The sequence below is a fragment of the Lissotriton helveticus genome, chromosome 11, assembly GCF_964261635.1.
Source record: "Lissotriton helveticus chromosome 11, aLisHel1.1, whole genome shotgun sequence".
NCBI lineage: Eukaryota > Metazoa > Chordata > Amphibia > Caudata > Salamandridae > Lissotriton > Lissotriton helveticus.
In genome coordinates, this window is record NC_136072.1 from 537,190,624 (window position 1) to 537,209,100 (window position 18,477).

The following is an 18,477-nucleotide window of genomic DNA, read 5'->3' on the forward strand; positions in this document are numbered from 1 at the left end:
ATTTTGTGTATTGGGGAGGATAGGCCTGAAAGGAATGAGACATGCCTGGGGCACACAAGGTGCCCTGTGCATACACCGGTTCAAACCAGTTGCTGGGGCATCCCTGCCCCAGCTCTGGCGGGAAACCGGACAAAGGATAGGGGGTGCAGCCACCCCCCTTCCTGGTCCCACACAGGGGAGGGACCTAGTCAGTAGTGCAGCCCCCTTTAGGAGAATAAAGGTAGGAGCTGGTCCCATTCCAAATTAGATTATCCTGAACTATTTAACAAGAAGAAACTCTGGCCTTCGACGTTCTGCTCCACAGAAGACTGAAGAATCTCCCTTGTGGACAAGGAGTGGCCACCCTGCAACTGCAGGCACCATCAAGCGTCCAGCGGCTTCACTTTGTCGTCTTCCCTCGAGGATCCAGACTTCAGAGCCCGACGAGACCCGGATTCCCAGACCTCTCCGACCTCTACCTACATCTACAGCAAAGCTGAGACCCGTGGGTGCGACGAGACATGTGGGACCGGCCATCTTGAACGAACCTGCACTTCGCTTCCAGCATGACTCCCGAGGTAAACTCGACCAAGTGCTTTGGGGACTGAGAAGCCCCAGCCCCGAGCAGCCCCTGCACCGAAGATCAGCCCTCCAGCATCCACGAGATATGCGTGGGGCCCTTCTGCTTGTTTGCTGCTCGACGAGTTGTCTGGTCACTTGCCGGCTGGCTAGTGGCCTCCTAGACGACGAACCTTTGCACCTTTGCTGCTGGTCTGGTTGCTCCAGACTGGCCCTTGCTCCCTTCCAAAAGAGGGGCACCCCGGACTCTCCTAGTCCGCACCAGACGCTTTTTCCACTCACCGTGTGGGTTGCCTTTGCCAAGGCCTGTTGACTCCAATCCCGGATCCGACACCGCCGACAGCGAGAGCCGCGTGGGACAGCTCGTGCCTTCATCCTGGTCGTCGAAGACACCTCCTGGTCCACGTGGCTGCAGAGTCAAGCGTCCACTCTTCACCTGATCGCGACGACAGCACCTGATTCCTTCCTGGTTCCACACCTGTCACTGGCTAGTGACTTTGAACACTGTCCCCTCTGCTTTCAGGTCCTCTTCTTCACCGATCCACCCTTGGATCGCACCGGACATCTTCCTCCTGGTCGCCTGCAGCATCTTTTCTTTCAGGCTCCATTGACTTCAACGCGAGAACCCGACGCACTTTGGCACTTTGGCACCTATGCACCCGCAGCCCGTGGGTGAGGTAACGAGAGCATTTCGGTGCTCAAGGGTAGTCTAACTGTCCTAGTGTCCAATTCCACAGTCGTTGTTGTCCTAACTAGTCAGGATTGTCCGTACTTACCTTTTACTTGAACTGTACTGTCCATAGACTCTGCACACGCGTTCCGTGGGCCTCCTATTACTTACCTGAAGTTAGTGTAGCGTGTTCCCATCGATCCTACAGCCTCTGGACAGCTCCATTCCTTTTATGGACTCTCACATTCCACTTACTTAGTATATGGTTTGTCGTGCCCCTCGGGTACCATTGTAATTTTGTGCAACTTGTCTTATTTTTCAGAAGAGATTGTCATGTGCTTAGCCCTCTGACCTCATAAAGAGTTCAGAGGTGTTGTTATTAATAAATATACTGTTTATTTTCATAACAACCTGTGTGGTGTCCTTTCATCTGGTATTCAAGGGGTTATATTTTGGTAAAACAGCTGGCTTCACATGCCAAAAGAGTTTAGCCTAAGACTGCTTTGTCCATGCTACTGATAGAGCAAGCTTCGCATCGCGACTTGCTCGAGTCATGAACCTCGCCTGTGTGTAATCAATTAATAAATTTGTACGTCTTACTAATCTTTTATTTTTATATTCGAACGAAGTAGAGGAAGCTTGCGTATGTGTATTTCTAATACAACTAATCCGTGTTCCTAAACATGGCCGCCGCTTGGTAAATGGCTTCTGCGCATGCGTCAGTCACACTCACGTGACCTGACGTAGTTATAAGTTTGGTGGGAAAGGGTGCGCATGCGTAATACACAGCTCTCGTGAATAACGTGGTGATGCTTTTGTGAATGTGTATATGTTGCTAACATTTAAACTGCATAGTATATTTTTATAATGATAAGTTTAAAGTACATAACCCATGATGTGTTTTTCATACCGTCACTTCTATGTTTTAATTTGTTTTCGTTTACTTTTCATGTATCCTCGACTCGGAGGGGTGCTGGGCTGGGGAGTCCATCTTGGAGGGTATTTCTGCGCAGAATCGCTAGAAGCTGCCATAGCATTGAACTCAGGCCAAAGAAGGTTGATGCCAGAGCCACCCTGGGAAAGGGCACCTTCACCCAGCCGAGGCATCATGATTATGTTCTATTGTATCGAAATGTATTCTTTTCATTGTATTCTGTACAGCTTCCCATGGGAACCCCAATCTCGCTAGGCGGTACCCAGAGATGCAAAGTAGGCCTCCAAATAGTCTATTCTGATTGGTGTGTTACCCAAACCCTACCTTAGGACCAATCCAAATTGAGGGATTCTGACACTTTGCAACATTGGGGGGTGGTACACCGTCCCAAAACAGTATATCTACCCTGGGTTCACCTAGGGAAATTGTCCGACTTGTCTGGTTTAGCTGACCTGTCACTGACCCAACGCACTCAATAGGTGACTGAAGATACAGAGCGCTGCGGAGCACTCTGTCCGAAATTGACCATAGACTAAGGTTTTACTGAACCTTAAAGTGCTGGCGGAGCACTTTGCTGGGAGTTCGCTGACCCAATCGGGGTCGTGATCGATAGCTGCAGAGAGGGTGGAGCGCAGGCGTTGCTTCCGAACTGCGGGTGCCGGTCCTGTCCTGAGGGTCCTGTCCTGAGGGGTCCTGTCCTGAGGGGTCCTGTCCTGAGGGTCCTGTCCTGATCCTAATCTGGTCTTCCTGTCCTGTCCTGGGTGTCCATTCTGCACCTGCTGTCCATTGAGGGGTATCCTTCCTTGAGGGTTTCCTGTTCTTAACTGACCCGTGGCCAGGGTTTGGTTTCCACACCAGTCTAGGTAAATATCACTCTGAAACTCTGAATCTTGCACCTTTCTAAATTTCCTGTCTTTTGCTTCAATAAAGACATACCTTTGCATATGTTAATTTTCCATGCTTTCTCCCACAACCATTGAATCATAAAGTTATTTGCATTTGTTTCATAACGTGTTCCTATGTTACCCTACCTGTTAGAAATTATATTTTGCATTGCAGTTTGTCATTTCCTGATATGGTCTAGAACATCCCTACTTAAACTGTCTAAAAAACTTTTGCCTTAAAGCATAGCGTGTCTCTCTTCATAGACTCTCCTATAGTTATATAAATGTCCCGAACTCCTGTCTCATATTTTTGAGATAATTCTAGAATACTAGTCCTAATCAAGACTATCCCATCTTTAGTGATTCATCTTAAACGTTCTAATTCCTGATCCTTCATTTTGAATGTGTCCTGGTTCCATTAGTTTATAAATGGTTGTACTGACTTATTTACTATTCAGCTATGTACTTTCTGTTATTCTGATTATCGATTGTTTAATTACTGTGAATTTGATGATTTCTGAATTTTACTAAATTAGATAAAGGTTTTAAAACTTCCAGTTGTCCGTGGTCATTTTACAAAGAGTATTGAATGTTATTTGTTGGGTTTGTATTTTGCTGCCTTTCCTTTTACAGCTAGCTCCCTGATCCATTGTGGTCATAGGTACCCGCATCGGTGGATGGTAAGTCGGGTACTCTGAGGAATAACGAAAGGAACTCACAAATATCTGATAGCAGACCGTGAGGTCATCCGATCAATGTATATGGTGATTTGAAATATATGGGCCCGAAGCCGGAAGTGGCAAAATTATTGGTCGGGTGACCCGCGCGCTCTATCAGTATTTTCTGGTAGCAGAGTTATGGTTAGGGAATAGTTAAAGGTTAGGTAGGACTAGTTAGGCTAGCCAAGTCGGTAGCTGCTAAACATTATTGCTGCTATAAGAGCGGCCATTTCGGGGGACTTGATCACTCTCTTGAGAATGCGCTGCTTTTGAAATATATGAATTGTTTGAAAATTGTTATTCTTGTTCTTATATTGTTATATGTATTAATCCATGCGTATGTAAAACGTTTTGTTAAATGTTGTCGGAAATCGCCGGGGAATTGAAAAGCGAGTGGTGAATAGAATCCATTTGCTTGAGGTCGCAGGCTCAAGGAAAGTTAGGTGCAGGTTAGGTAGAAACGGAAGCACTAACTAGGGCTTTTTCTGAATACATGTGTGAATAAATGTTAGTAACGAGGTTCATTGGCAAAATTCCCATAGTGGCGTAACCTAATAAGGGTCACATCGGAAGAGTAGCAGGTTCATCGCAGCTTGGGTGAAAGCAAAGGGGTCCGTTGGGAAACCTTAGACTCTGATATATCCCGGAATGAGTGGATGGGTCTAGGGAAGTAACAGGTTCACTGATGCTAGAGTGAAGGGTAGGCGGAAGAGATCTACCCGTAGTGTGTGAAAAGTAAATGGAAGTAGTTTACTTGCAGTAAAACAACTCTTTCCTGTCTAGACACTTGAGCACTGTGGCGAATGTGTATTCGTCGTAAAATAACCAAGTACTAAGCACTTTAGAAAGAAAGAAAGTTTCCGTTACCTTGTGAAGGGAGGGAGTCAGTCGCGAAGCGTCTCTGACGTCACTCCGTGAATCGCTGGGATTGGTAGAAAAAGCGGGCGGGTAGCGGGGCTGGAATTGTGAAGGAGGGGTGAGCGCCGAAGCGTGAGAACTGTCTCGCAAAAAGGCCGCGCACCCATTGGCCGAAAATAATTGAACTCGTGCACCCCATTGGTTGCACGGAGTTGCAAGACACATTTTGATTGGGAGTAATTTTGTAAACAAAGTTAAGCGTAGAAATTGTATGTGGCACTCGTATACTCCAGAGACTAGACCCGATCCAAGAAACCTAGGGTTTGAAAGGGATCAGTGGAAGGCTAATAGATACGACATTATGTACGGAAATAAGCGAAAAATGTCCCTTGTAAATAAGGTAAAGAATTACTTCAAAAAGGACAAGCCGATTCAAACTAGAGAGGGCATTGTTATTCCACCACCAAATACTCCCGCCTCTTTCATGATGTTTGACAGAGGGTACAATACATGTGTGTGGTTAGAAAATTGGGCGAAATACACAAAGGATGACGGAATAATGGCCTTTCCGTTAGAAGGTACCTTTAATGGTAGGATCCTATTCAATTTAAGAACCCGAATTAATGAATTACATCCCAGACCGAGACTAACGCAGTATGAGGCATTAGAGGAATGGGAGATTGAGGCTTTCCAAAGAGAAAAGCCCCGAATGGACAAAGGGCTGACAAAGTATTACCCAAAACTGAAACAAGAAACCCGAGACAAAAAGATGAAACAATGGAGACAGAGCATGATTGTTGAGGGACTGTTTCCCATGATGCCAGCAGAAGATCCTCCTGGGGGGGGAAAAAGGACAGAGAAATCCAAGCACTGGGGGCCCCTAGGAGAATCAGATGACAAATTGTTAGATGACATATGCATGAGAAGTCCGCCTCCTTATAATGAGGGACACCGACTTTCGAGTGCAGGAGATATTCCCCGGAGACCCCTACAAAGGGAAGAGGTCAGGTCCGCAAGTGTAGGAGGGGATTATCTAGTTCCTCCTTATACTGAGAATCTAGGACCCTTAGAAACCAGCAGTATTTACCCAAGGAGACCAATTGGTGGGGAAATGGGACATTCACAGGAAGGAGATTTTTGCTCTCGTCCCCCTTACGGAGGTGAGGTGAGGTCCTTAAGTTCAGGAATGCCACTATTGCAGCCCCGGGATGAGGAAGATCCGAGAATCCTAGGCACAGGAAGTTTGTTTCAGAAACCTAATTATGGCGGAGGACCAAGTGAGACACATCCCACTGCCCCGAGTTATGCTCCCATTCTAACCCCGCAGGTGTTACATGGAAACACTTTGGACAGGTTATTAGAAGAAAAGGAACGAGAAGCGCTAGGAAATCAGAGAGCTGAGATAATACGGAAAATGTCACAACTAAATGCAAGTCCTGAAGCCTTAACGATCCCAGTAACTATCGGACCCGTTGTTCCGTTGTACGGGGACCGTCAAGGAAGTCCAAAAACTCCAGGAATTACTCCTGTCATTGCACCGACCAGACCAGAACCATTAATTGTAGATGACCAGACAAGTGAGTGCGAGTCGGAGGTCTCGCTGCTAGATCTGCCCGTTAGAAATACAGGAAAAAGGATCCAGAAAAGACATAATCCTTTTAACGCGAGGGAAATTCAGATGGAATCGACCTCAGGTACTAAGAGTGTCACCTTGGTGACTCCTGAAGAAATCGAAAGATGGAGTCAAGAATTTGAAAAACAAGCGTCCCCAACGAAACCTTTAGATCTCTACAAGCTGAGAATAGAAATAGAGGAATTGATGGCAGGAAACGTAGGATTAGACAGATTAAATACCTACTCCGAAGACGAAATGCTGTTTATCTGCAAGAGTCTCACCCGAAATACCCGAGTACTTCATGAAAAACTGACAGACACTGCTGCTAGCATGGGAATAGATATTTCAAGATCAAAACCGCTGCAAAAACCATATAGGGCAGATTTCTCAGACAAGGATTTGGAAAACTTGAATGTTTCAGGAAAGAAAGCACAGGTCAAGGAACTATTGACCGTATTGCAAAAATGGGGAGATGTGGAAAGGTGGAAAGCCAGATGGGTCAAGAAAAAGGATGAGGCCAGGTCTAGGCAGGCAACTCCCGAATTTGTTCTAAGGGAAACTGAGAAACCAGAACAGTTATGCCCTATGCGCGAAGTACCAGGTGGAAAGTATGTGCACGTTCCATGGTCCAGACAGGATATTGTGTCCTTTACTAACGATTTCCCGAAATTGCGCGAAAAGCCAGTCGACTGGTACAGGCAGGTGGAAAGGTTCGTAAAGGTGCAAAAATGCCTGTGGAAAGACCTGGATGGGTTCTTTGACATTGTGGTCCCTGTAGATCTATGGACCGAGTGTAAAATAGCCATAGCTTGGCCTAGTGAGGAATACCCGAGAGATGACAAAACAGGGGAACCATCGAAAGAAGTGATGAGAAAATATGAACAAGTAATTCAGCATCTGAGACTAAAGGTGCCAGCAAAGGAAACTGATTGGACCAAGATAGATAGAACCACGCAGGAAAGAGACGAGACAGTGCACTCCTTTTATGAAAGGCTGTTGCAGGTGTTCAAAACATACAGTGGTATAGATAACATCGAGATGAAGGATATGACACATTTTATTTACAGGTTTGTAAATGGTTTAAGACCCGAAATTTGTCAATGGATAAAAGACAACAAAATCTGTTGGCATACTAAAAAGATGGATGAGGTCCTACGGTACGCAAAGTACTGTGAGGACGAGATGGCAGAAAAGAAAAAGGCTCTCAAGGAGAAGGTTATGTGGGCTCAAGTGAAGCTCGCAGAACAGCAGGAAAAACAATTGAATAAAATGGCCAAAACTACTCAGAACCAAGGTCCTGGGGGTGGGGGTGGAGGAAAGCCCCGGCCCAAAATGAGCAGGGAGGAGGCTAAGAAGAAATTTCCCTGCCACCAGTGCGGAGAAATTGGACACTGGCGAGACGAGTGTCCCTATTTGCAGGATGATAACTCCCAAACACCTGATTTAACTCCACAGACGCAGAATGAAAGACCAAGAAAGACCCAACAACAGGTAAAAACGATTCAGTTGTCCCGAGCACCAAAGCAAGTGTTTAAGGGAAAATCCACGCAGGGTGATGACGTAGAAGTCTGGGGGAGCAATGAGAACAGAAATGCAGTAACTTCGCAGTATTTACTAAATGATACCTTCTTTTGTGATGACCAGTACTGACGGGGCCTGAGAGGGGAGGACGAGGAGTGCGTACTTGGCGCCTCCTTGCCGGTAGACCAGTCGGGGCCATACATTGAAGGAAAGGTTGACGGAAATGATGTCACTTTTCTGTTGGACACTGGCGCTACCCGTTCTACTGTGAGAACAGTGGACGTTCCAAACCTACCCCTCTCGGGAGAAGCAATCCAAGTAGTGGGGGTATCAAATCAACTGATTAGTACTCCTGTTACCAAGCCCATGGAGATCTCAATTGGAAACTTTAAAGAAATGCATAGATTTGTCGTTTGTGACACCAGTCCAGTGAACTTACTGGGACGTGATTTGCTGTGCAAAATGAACTGTACCATCTTTTGCACACGAAAGGGTGTTGAAATTCAGACCCCAGATGAAGATGGCATTTATAAATTAATGTTAATCAGACCAGACTCAGAAATTAAACGAATGACTATGCAGGATTTGCCCAAAGAACTCCAAGAAACAGTGAAGCCAGAGGTATGGGACTTTACCGGAAAAGATGTAGGATTAATGAAAAACGTAGACCCCATACAGATAGCAATAAAGGACAATGCAGTATACCCTAATACTAAACCCTACAGAATGAATGCAGAAGTGAGAGAAGGTGTTGCCCTGGAAATACAGAAATTGCTAGAAGGAAACATCATACAGGAAGTAATGAGTAGCCCATGCAACTCACCGATTATGGGCATCAAAAAGCCTAGTGGCAAGTACAGAGTAGTTCAGGACCTAAGAAAGGTAAACAAGATAGTGGTTCCCTGCTGCCCTATTGTCCCGAACCCAGCAGTGATTCTGTACCAGATTCCCTGGGATGCTGAGTGGTTCACTGTGATAGACCTATGTCATGCATTCTTTTCCATTCCCTTGCATCCAGACAGCAAATTTCTTTTCTCATTTGCTTTCAACAGTCACGTGTATGTCTGGAATAGGGTCCCCCAGGGGTACACAGAGAGCCCCTCTATCTTTAATCAGATCTTGAAAAAATGCTTGGAAACTTTGGTCTTACCTGGAAATTCTGTCTTGGTGCAATACATTGACGACCTCTTGGTGGCGTCCAAAAGTCATAAGGACTGTGTGATTGACACCATTGCCCTACTGAATCACCTGAGTGAGAAGGGACATAAAGTGGCCCCTGAAAAATTACAGTTCTGTGCAAAATCAGTAAAATATCTGGGGCACCAGATAGAGAAAGGCATCAGGAAAGTAACGTCAGAAAGAGTGAGAATAATTCAAAAGATGCAGTTACCCCGTACTCAGAAAGAAATCAGAATGTTCCTTGGGGTGATAGGATACTGCAGGCAATGGATTCTGGGATTTGCAGTCCTAGCTAGGCCTTTGATAAAAATGACCAAGAGAGGAACACCGGATGTGGTAGAATGGGATGATGAAAGCTTAACAGCCTTCACAAAATTGCGAGATTGTTTGTGTACAGCCCCTGCATTAGGAATGCCAGACTATTCCAAGGAATTTGCCCTGTTCTGTGACACTCGCGATAATTGCGCGTTGTCAGTCCTAACACAAGAGCATGGCACAACCAGAAGGCCAGTGGCATATTTTTCTGCCACCTTGGATCCAGTGGCTGCTGGATTACCAGGATGTCTGAAAGCAGTAGCTGCTACTTGCACAAGTTTAGAGCAGAGTGAATCCATTGTCATGGGACATCCTGTAACTGTGTATGTTCCACATGGAGTGGTGATTTTACTAACCAGAACGAAAACTCAGTATCTCACCCCTAGTTGGCTGACTAAATACGAGAGGATTCTCGTGGGTGCTGCAAATATAACAATTGTCCGGTGCAACATTCTGAACCCCGCCACTCTGCTTCCCAACTCAATGGATATGGAAGATGGGGAGGAAAATGAGCATAACTGCATTGATTTAACAGAATTTTGCACAAAACCACGCCCAGACATTAAAGAAACACCTTTGCCTAAACATGACATGGAATTGTTTGTGGATGGTTCATGCCTAAGACATGAACAAGGAGGCCTGAGTGCTGCCTATGCGGTAGTCTCCTTAACCAAAATTGTAGAAGCAGGTTATTTATTTGAAGTAAAGTCTGCACAAGTAGCCGAATTGATCGCTATGATAAAAGCTTGCAAATTGGGGAAAAACGTTCGCCTAACAGTGTATACTGACAGTCAGTACTGTTTTGGAGTTGTGCATGACTTTGGCCAATTATGGCTACAGAGGGAGTTCCTGACTTCATCAGGTACCCCTATTCGAAATGGAAAAATTGTTCAAGACCTTTTAGAGGCAATCCAATTACCAAAGGAATTGGCAGTGGTCAAGTGTGTCGGCCATAAGAAGGACTTTGACCCTGTATCATTGGGAAATGATTTTGCTGATCGAGTGGCACAATTATGTGCCAGGGATCGATTGATCATAAATCCAAAACGGGGGGGGCCCGGAACCAGCTGCCAACTTCGAGTGTTTGAAGAAGTGCCTACATGGGATGAAGTGAGAGAATGGCAGCAGGCGACACCCTGGCAAGAGAGAGAGAAGTGGAAGGAAGAAGGGTGTAGACCAAGACGTGAGGATGGTGTCATCTTGGGCCCAAATGGTATGCCTGTGTTACCCAGACACTTGCTTGGCACAATGGCTAGACTGATACATGAGGGATCACACATTGGTAGGGACGCCATGATTCTGGTATTCCAACAGACTTGGTACAGCAAAAAGTTCAGGAAAGTAGCAGAGTCCCTCTGCCAGAGGTGCCTGTCATGTCAACAGATGAATCCAGGCAAGAGAACAATGGTGGAACTAGGGAAAATTGGGAGGTCAGGGGGTCCCTTTGTGAGAATACAGGTTGATTTCATCACCATGCCACGTTGTGAGGGGAAACGTTATGTCCTTGTCATTGTCTGCCTATTTTCAAAGTGGGTGGAAGCTTACCCTACTCCCCAAAGTGACGCACTGACAGTAGCAAAGTGTTTACTGAAAGAACTGATACCTAGATTCGGGGTTCCAGTCACTATTGAATCAGATAGAGGCCGACATTTTCAGAATGATGTGATCGACCAACTCTGTAAGGCATTTTGGATCTCGCAAAAACTCCACTGTGCATATCATCCAGAGGCTTCTGGAGTGGTGGAACAAATAAACGGGACTATCAAAACAAGACTAGCGAAATTGTGTGATGCATCAGGCATGACCTGGGTAAAGGCCCTGCCTCTGGTTCTGATGGGACTCCGAAGCATTCCAGACCGGAAGACAGGCCTGAGCCCCCATGAAATCCTGATGGGAAGAGTGATGAGACAAGCGTGGGTACCAGGAAGCAAACTGTTGAGTATTACTGATGATTTGGTGCTTGAATACTGCAAGAGATTAGGTGACCAAGTGCGTTATATCTCTCGCCAGATCGGAGAAGACGCCGTAGCCAATCCAACAACTCCTCTCCACAAACTGGTTCCAGGGGACTGGGTCAAAATAAAGAAGCATACTCGGTCGAGCTGCCTGGCACCAAGGTGGGGACAGAAGCGCCAAGTAATCCTGGTAACGACCACAGCAGTGAAGTGTGCAGGTGTTCCCCATTGGATCAACGCCAGCCACACCCAGAAGGTACTACCAGACGAGGAGCCTGGAGAAGAAGGCCGTCCAGCAGAGGGGCCTGCAGAAGCAAGACCAGAAGTAACTGACAACGTACAGCCCAGTACCAGTCAAGCTAAAGGGTCCGCAGACGTTGGTCCGAGGGTAGTTGATGACGAGCTACCAAGAGTCAAGCCTGCTGAGGGGTTCCCAGAAGTTGGTCCAGAAGTAGCTGATGACGAGCTGCCAAGCATATGGCCAGATGAGTGGATATCCTTGATTGACCTCACCGAAGACCCTATAAGAACAAGGGAGCGAATTTGGGAAGGTAGAGAGTGGAATAGAGAGGAAAAGCAAGGCACAGGCGAAGAACCTCAGACTATTGAGATTCACATCAAAACTGAGGAAGGAGAAGGTCAGACAGGGACTGAGCAAATAATTGATACACCTCCCCAAACTCCAGAAGTCGAAAAACAGATTAGACCTAGTAAAGAGGTTCGAGCGGAAGAAAGTCAAGAGAACGAAGTGCTCGAACAGGATCAGGTAGGGTTAGAAGAACGTGTTCAGGAAACAGAAACAGAGACATTTGAAAAGCAAAAGCAAAACTCTCCTGAACAAGGCCAGTTTAGTAACCAGGCAGAAGAAATAGATACGAGCCCTGGAACTAGTCAGATAGGAAGGGAAGTGAAGGAAGCAGAATTGCCACAAGCAAATGAAAATAAAAGGGCAATAAAAGAAAACGAAGTCCCAGTACCAACTAAAAGACTTAAGAAAAGAAAGCACATTGAGCCTGGATTCATAAAGAAATTGAGACTGAGGATAAAAACGGTAGAAGAAAAATGTGCAGAAGAAAGGAGAAGTTCTCGTATAGCAGAACAACCAGAAGACACTTCCAAAAGAAGGAGCGATCGAATAAAAAGACAAAACAAAAAGTACAAGTCTCCTGAATGGACGCTCGTTTTGGAAGAATTTGAGGATCTTGATATAACTGACGAAAGCGACGGAGAACCAGTCGCTGAATACTCTGCCGAAGAAGAAGACGAGCCACCGTGAATTTGCACAAAGTAAGCTACTCGTGCAAAGACACAAAGAGGGGTCGAGAAACTTCTTCTGAGCCAAAATGTCTGATTCAAACGTGAGTGGTAGACCTAGTCGCAGCTGTTGCAAAACATGCTGCAAGGTATGTGTATGTAGTATAATTATAGTGATATTAGTTTGGATAGGACTAACAGTTTTCATTCCTTTTGCGGTGAGCAAAAATACTAATATTGACCCTACTCAGATTACCGACACTGAAGAACTGACAACACGAAGTGTAGAAAGACGTGAAAAAGCACTCAGACAGACAAAACGAGACTTAGAAGCATCAGATGAGGAAGGACTACATTACCACGGAGTTAGAAACAAGACACATTTAAATGTTTTCGCAAACTTGTTAATACACTATGTAGAGACTATGGAAATTGAAGATTGCTATGTCTGCATGAAGCTACCTACCTCTGTGGCTGAAGGCGTGACATACCATCACCTGCCCCTGACATACGGAATTTCCTGTAGTATTTTAGCAAGCTTATTTTACAAAAGAGGACCGTTACAGTACTATTACTCTAACAATGACGTGATCTTTTCTGAACTTCCTATACGTGGGAACCTGAATCCTGTACATACCAAAAGTGACGTTACTCGCTATATGGGCGAATACTTCCTGACTATAGGTAATATAGACATAGGTGACGCACACAGAGATAACTTGACCTGCTCTTTGCGTGAGCAGGAAAAGATATTCCTGAACATGGCAGAGAAGAGGAGAATAAAAATAAAAAGAAAGGCAGATGACGAAAAACAGAAAACGCCAAAATGGACTGAGGATATGGAAGGCACCTCAAAGGGTGGGGCGGGACCTGCTCTGTTGCTGGATTTTGAAAGGAAGGGAAAGCTATGTCTTCACCGCGAGAAGACTAGCTATTATAATAACATTTTCATTGGTTCCAGTCAATGTGAACATAATTACAAGGTAATTGGAGGATGGGGTTTCAAAAATGGGTCAGAGCCTGTGTTTCCTGGAATTTATTATATATGTGGAGACAAGGCTTATTTCAAATTGCCGGATCACTGGTATGGAAGCTGCTATTTTGGCATTGTCTTCCCGAAAATATACCATGTGAATGAAGTTGCTGGAAGCAGTGAAAATACTAATGGCTTAGTGCGTAGTAAAAGGGAAAGCGTAGGTGAAATAATGGGTAGTATTTTCAGTGCACTGATACCTGGAGTGGGAGTGGTTCTGAACACTCACAGAATTTGCAAATTGTCCACCATAGTGGATGTGTTGTCTACGGACACAGCTCATGGATTTCTGCTGGTCAATACCGAAATGGTTGCGATCAGATCAATGGTTTTGCAGAACAGACTTGCTCTTGACACCTTATTAGCAAAAGAGGGCGGAGTCTGCCGGATGTTGAAGGCGCAACATTGTTGCACTTATATTCCGGACAAAAGTGTGCAGCTCAAAAGATATGTGAAAAACATTACTAATTTGGAAAAGGAACTCAAACCACTCGAGGTTGACAGTGCCTGGAAGAGACTGGTAGATGGTCTCTCAAATGTAGGTCATTGGTTTGCTAGTTTAGGTAAAAGCTTATTGTTCAAGGTACTGATGCCAATTGGAATTATAGGTCTTATCCTATTTTTCATATTTGTCTGTTGCAAATGCAGTAAGCACACCAGAAAGCATCAAGTGAATGCCAGAGGAGTGAAACGAAGTGTGGATGAGCTTGAATTAGAGGAAATGAATAATCAGATATACGAAAAGGTGAAAAATTCTCACCCTATCAAAAATGAGAAAGAAAAGCTGGATCGCTTGCTGGAAGAGATAGAGTTGTATAAAGTGTGAGAAGTTGGCATCTGGTTCCATTATTTTGTGATGATAGTAAATATCATCAAAGAGGGGATTGATAGAGCAAGCTTCGCATCGCGACTTGCTCGAGTCATGAACCTCGCCTGTGTGTAATCAATTAATAAATTTGTACGTCTTACTAATCTTTTATTTTTATATTCGAACGAAGTAGAGGAAGCTTGCGTATGTGTATTTCTAATACAACTAATCCGTGTTCCTAAACATGGCCGCCGCTTGGTAAATGGCTTCTGCGCATGCGTCAGTCACACTCACGTGACCTGACGTAGTTATAAGTTTGGTGGGAAAGGGTGCGCATGCGTAATACACAGCTCTCGTGAATAACGTGGTGATGCTTTTGTGAATGTGTATATGTTGCTAACATTTAAACTGCATAGTATATTTTTATAATGATAAGTTTAAAGTACATAACCCATGATGTGTTTTTCATACCGTCACTTCTATGTTTTAATTTGTTTTCGTTTACTTTTCATGTATCCTCGACTCGGAGGGGTGCTGGGCTGGGGAGTCCATCTTGGAGGGTATTTCTGCGCAGAATCGCTAGAAGCTGCCATAGCATTGAACTCAGGCCAAAGAAGGTTGATGCCAGAGCCACCCTGGGAAAGGGCACCTTCACCCAGCCGAGGCATCATGATTATGTTCTATTGTATCGAAATGTATTCTTTTCATTGTATTCTGTACAGCTTCCCATGGGAACCCCAATCTCGCTAGGCGGTACCCAGAGATGCAAAGTAGGCCTCCAAATAGTCTATTCTGATTGGTGTGTTACCCAAACCCTACCTTAGGACCAATCCAAATTGAGGGATTCTGACACTTTGCAACATTGGGGGGTGGTACACCGTCCCAAAACAGTATATCTACCCTGGGTTCACCTAGGGAAATTGTCCGACTTGTCTGGTTTAGCTGACCTGTCACTGACCCAACGCACTCAATAGGTGACTGAAGATACAGAGCGCTGCGGAGCACTCTGTCCGAAATTGACCATAGACTAAGGTTTTACTGAACCTTAAAGTGCTGGCGGAGCACTTTGCTGGGAGTTCGCTGACCCAATCGGGGTCGTGATCGATAGCTGCAGAGAGGGTGGAGCGCAGGCGTTGCTTCCGAACTGCGGGTGCCGGTCCTGTCCTGAGGGTCCTGTCCTGAGGGGTCCTGTCCTGAGGGGTCCTGTCCTGAGGGTCCTGTCCTGATCCTAATCTGGTCTTCCTGTCCTGTCCTGGGTGTCCATTCTGCACCTGCTGTCCATTGAGGGGTATCCTTCCTTGAGGGTTTCCTGTTCTTAACTGACCCGTGGCCAGGGTTTGGTTTCCACACCAGTCTAGGTAAATATCACTCTGAAACTCTGAATCTTGCACCTTTCTAAATTTCCTGTCTTTTGCTTCAATAAAGACATACCTTTGCATATGTTAATTTTCCATGCTTTCTCCCGCAACCATTGAATCATAAAGTTATTTGCATTTGTTTCATAACGTGTTCCTATGTTACCCTACCTGTTAGAAATTATATTTTGCATTGCAGTTTGTCATTTCCTGATATGGTCTAGAACATCCCTACTTAAACTGTCTAAAGAACTTTTGCCTTAAAGCATAGCGTGTCTCTCTTCATAGACTCTCCTATAGTTATATAAATGTCCCGAACTCCTGTCTCATATTTTTGAGATAATTCTAGAATACTAGTCCTAATCAAGACTATCCCATCTTTAGTGATTCATCTTAAACGTTCTAATTCCTTATCCTTCATTTTGAATGTGTCCTGGTTCCATTAGTTTATAAATGGTTGTACTGACTTATTTACTATTCAGCTATGTACTTTCTGTTATTCTGATTATCGATTGTTTAATTACTGTGAATTTGATGATTTCTGAATTTTACTAAATTAGATAAAGGTTTTAAAACTTCCAGTTGTCCGTGGTCATTTTACAAAGAGTATTGAATGTTATTTGTTGGGTTTGTATTTTGCTGCCTTTCCTTTTACAGCTAGCTCCCTGATCCATTGTGGTCATAGGTACCCGCATCGGTGGATGGTAAGTCGGGTACTCTGAGGAATAACGAAAGGTACTCACAAATATCTGATAGCAGACCGTGAGGTCATCCGATCAATGTATATGGTGATTTGAAATATATGGGCCCGAAGCCGGAAGTGGCGAAATTATTGGTCGGGTGACCCGCGCGCTCTATCACTACCATTAGGATACCTGGTCTATAAGGTTGACTTACAACCAATCACCATAAGGGTTGTTTGGACTGATACAAGGTGGTCACTAGAACTAGTGAACATCATATATCAGGCCAACTTCCCACATTGGTGTGCAGCGGTTGGGATTTGAGCTTGCTGTTGTTTTTACCACTTATAATCTTGAAATATCATTTGAAAGATCACATAAGGTACTCTAGGTACATATAACAAGCTTAGAAATACTCTGAGTTCTACTGAACGAGCTGTTGTAGTAGAAAGGGCCTAGCACACCCTGACTACAACTCTTAGCAAGGGATCAGTTGGAAAACCCATAGTGTAGGTAAGTGCATCACTTGCACCTCACTAGAAAGCATGTCTACCCATGGAGAGTCTTCAGAGACTCCCCTAGTGGTTATTGACCCTCCACAGGTCCTTTCCAGATATGCAGCTCTCAGTTTCCAGGAGATGAGACAATTGTGTACCTCCAGGAAATTGAAACAGGGTTCTAACCCTACCACTCCCTTTCTGTTAGGTCTGTTAGAGACATATGATGCTAGAAAGGCTTCTAACACAGATGGGAGCATGCCAGCCTTAGAAGGTACCCTTGGTGATACAGATCTCCCTGAAACAGAGAATGTAGAGGAGGAGGAGGAGGAAGAAGGGGACACCTCTGGGGATGAGGCAGACAAAGGTCCTGGGATAGTCAGCAGACTAACCAGGGCCAACTTAGACCTACATAGGGAAGGATATGGGGGACCCCCAGTGCTGACCCTGAGCAGGCCTAACTATGGAGTTAGAAGAGATAGGTCTCATTCTAGGGACTCCATTAGATCTGTGCACTCTCGTGCCTCTCATGCATCTGCTCAGAGGAGGATGACTTCCCCTCAGAGGAGAGAACATGAGGCAAAGATGAAGGAAGCTAATCTGAGGATCCAGAGGGAAGAACTTGCCCTGGCCAAAGAGAAGCTTGGCTTTGCTAGGAAGCAACAGTTGAGTGGGGTAGTCCCCACTGGTGGCAGCAATATCCCTAGGGATAGAGACAGGAGTTTTGATAATAGTCACCTATGTAAAATAGTGCCCTCCTATAAGACAGGAGATGATATCCACAAGTGGATAACTGCTTTGGAGAGAGCCTGCAAAGTACAGCAGGTACCCCAGAGTCAGTGGGCAGCTATATTGTGGCTCTCCTTTGAAGGTAAAGGTAGAGACAAGCGCCTCACTGTTAGAGATGAGGATGCTAATGATTACCAAGTCTTAAAAACTGCTCTGATTGATGGGTTTGGCTTAACCACTGAACAGTACAGGTTGATGTTCAGGGATACCCAGAAAACTCAGGCTCAAGATTGGACTGACTTTGTTGATTGTGCCACTAAGGCTCTGGAGGGCTGGTTACTGGGAAGTAAAGTTACTGATTACACAGGAATGTATAATCTAATTATGAGAGAGCAAATCTTAAATAATTGTCAGAACCAGTTGTTGCATCAGCACTTGATTGACTCAGGTCTGACCGCTCCCCAAGAATTGGGAAAGAAGGCAGACAGATGGGTCAGGACAAGGGTCAAGCAGCAGAACCAGAACCAGGGTGGTGGCCAGAAGAAAGCAGACCAGAAGGGTAATGAGAATAAGCAAAATGACCAGAAGTCTTCAACAGGGCCCCAACAACCTAAGAAGGGTGGGTCCCAAACTTCCCAAAAGAAGAAGAATGATGGTCCTAAGAAACCATGGTGCCAATACTGTAAAAGTAAGACTCACTGGTTTAGTGAGTGTACCAAGAAAGGCCAAACTCCTATCACTACTGTCCCTAAGACACCTGCACCCCCTAGTACAGTTAGTAGTGGTAGTGTACCTCTCAAGGCTATAGTTGGGTTAACCCTGGGAACTGAGGTGGGTTCTGACTTAGTCAGAATTCCTACTCAGGCAGTTCTTGTTTGTACTGGGGACATGGATATGACCCCTACTGTAA

General features: G+C 45.1%; 1 protein-coding gene across 6 annotated transcripts in view; it reads right to left on the minus strand.

Moving 5' to 3' along the window:
• Window positions 1–18,477, minus strand: part of LOC144791525 (uncharacterized) — an 826,098-nt gene that overhangs the window by 164,266 nt on the left and 643,355 nt on the right. The window lies entirely within an intron of this gene.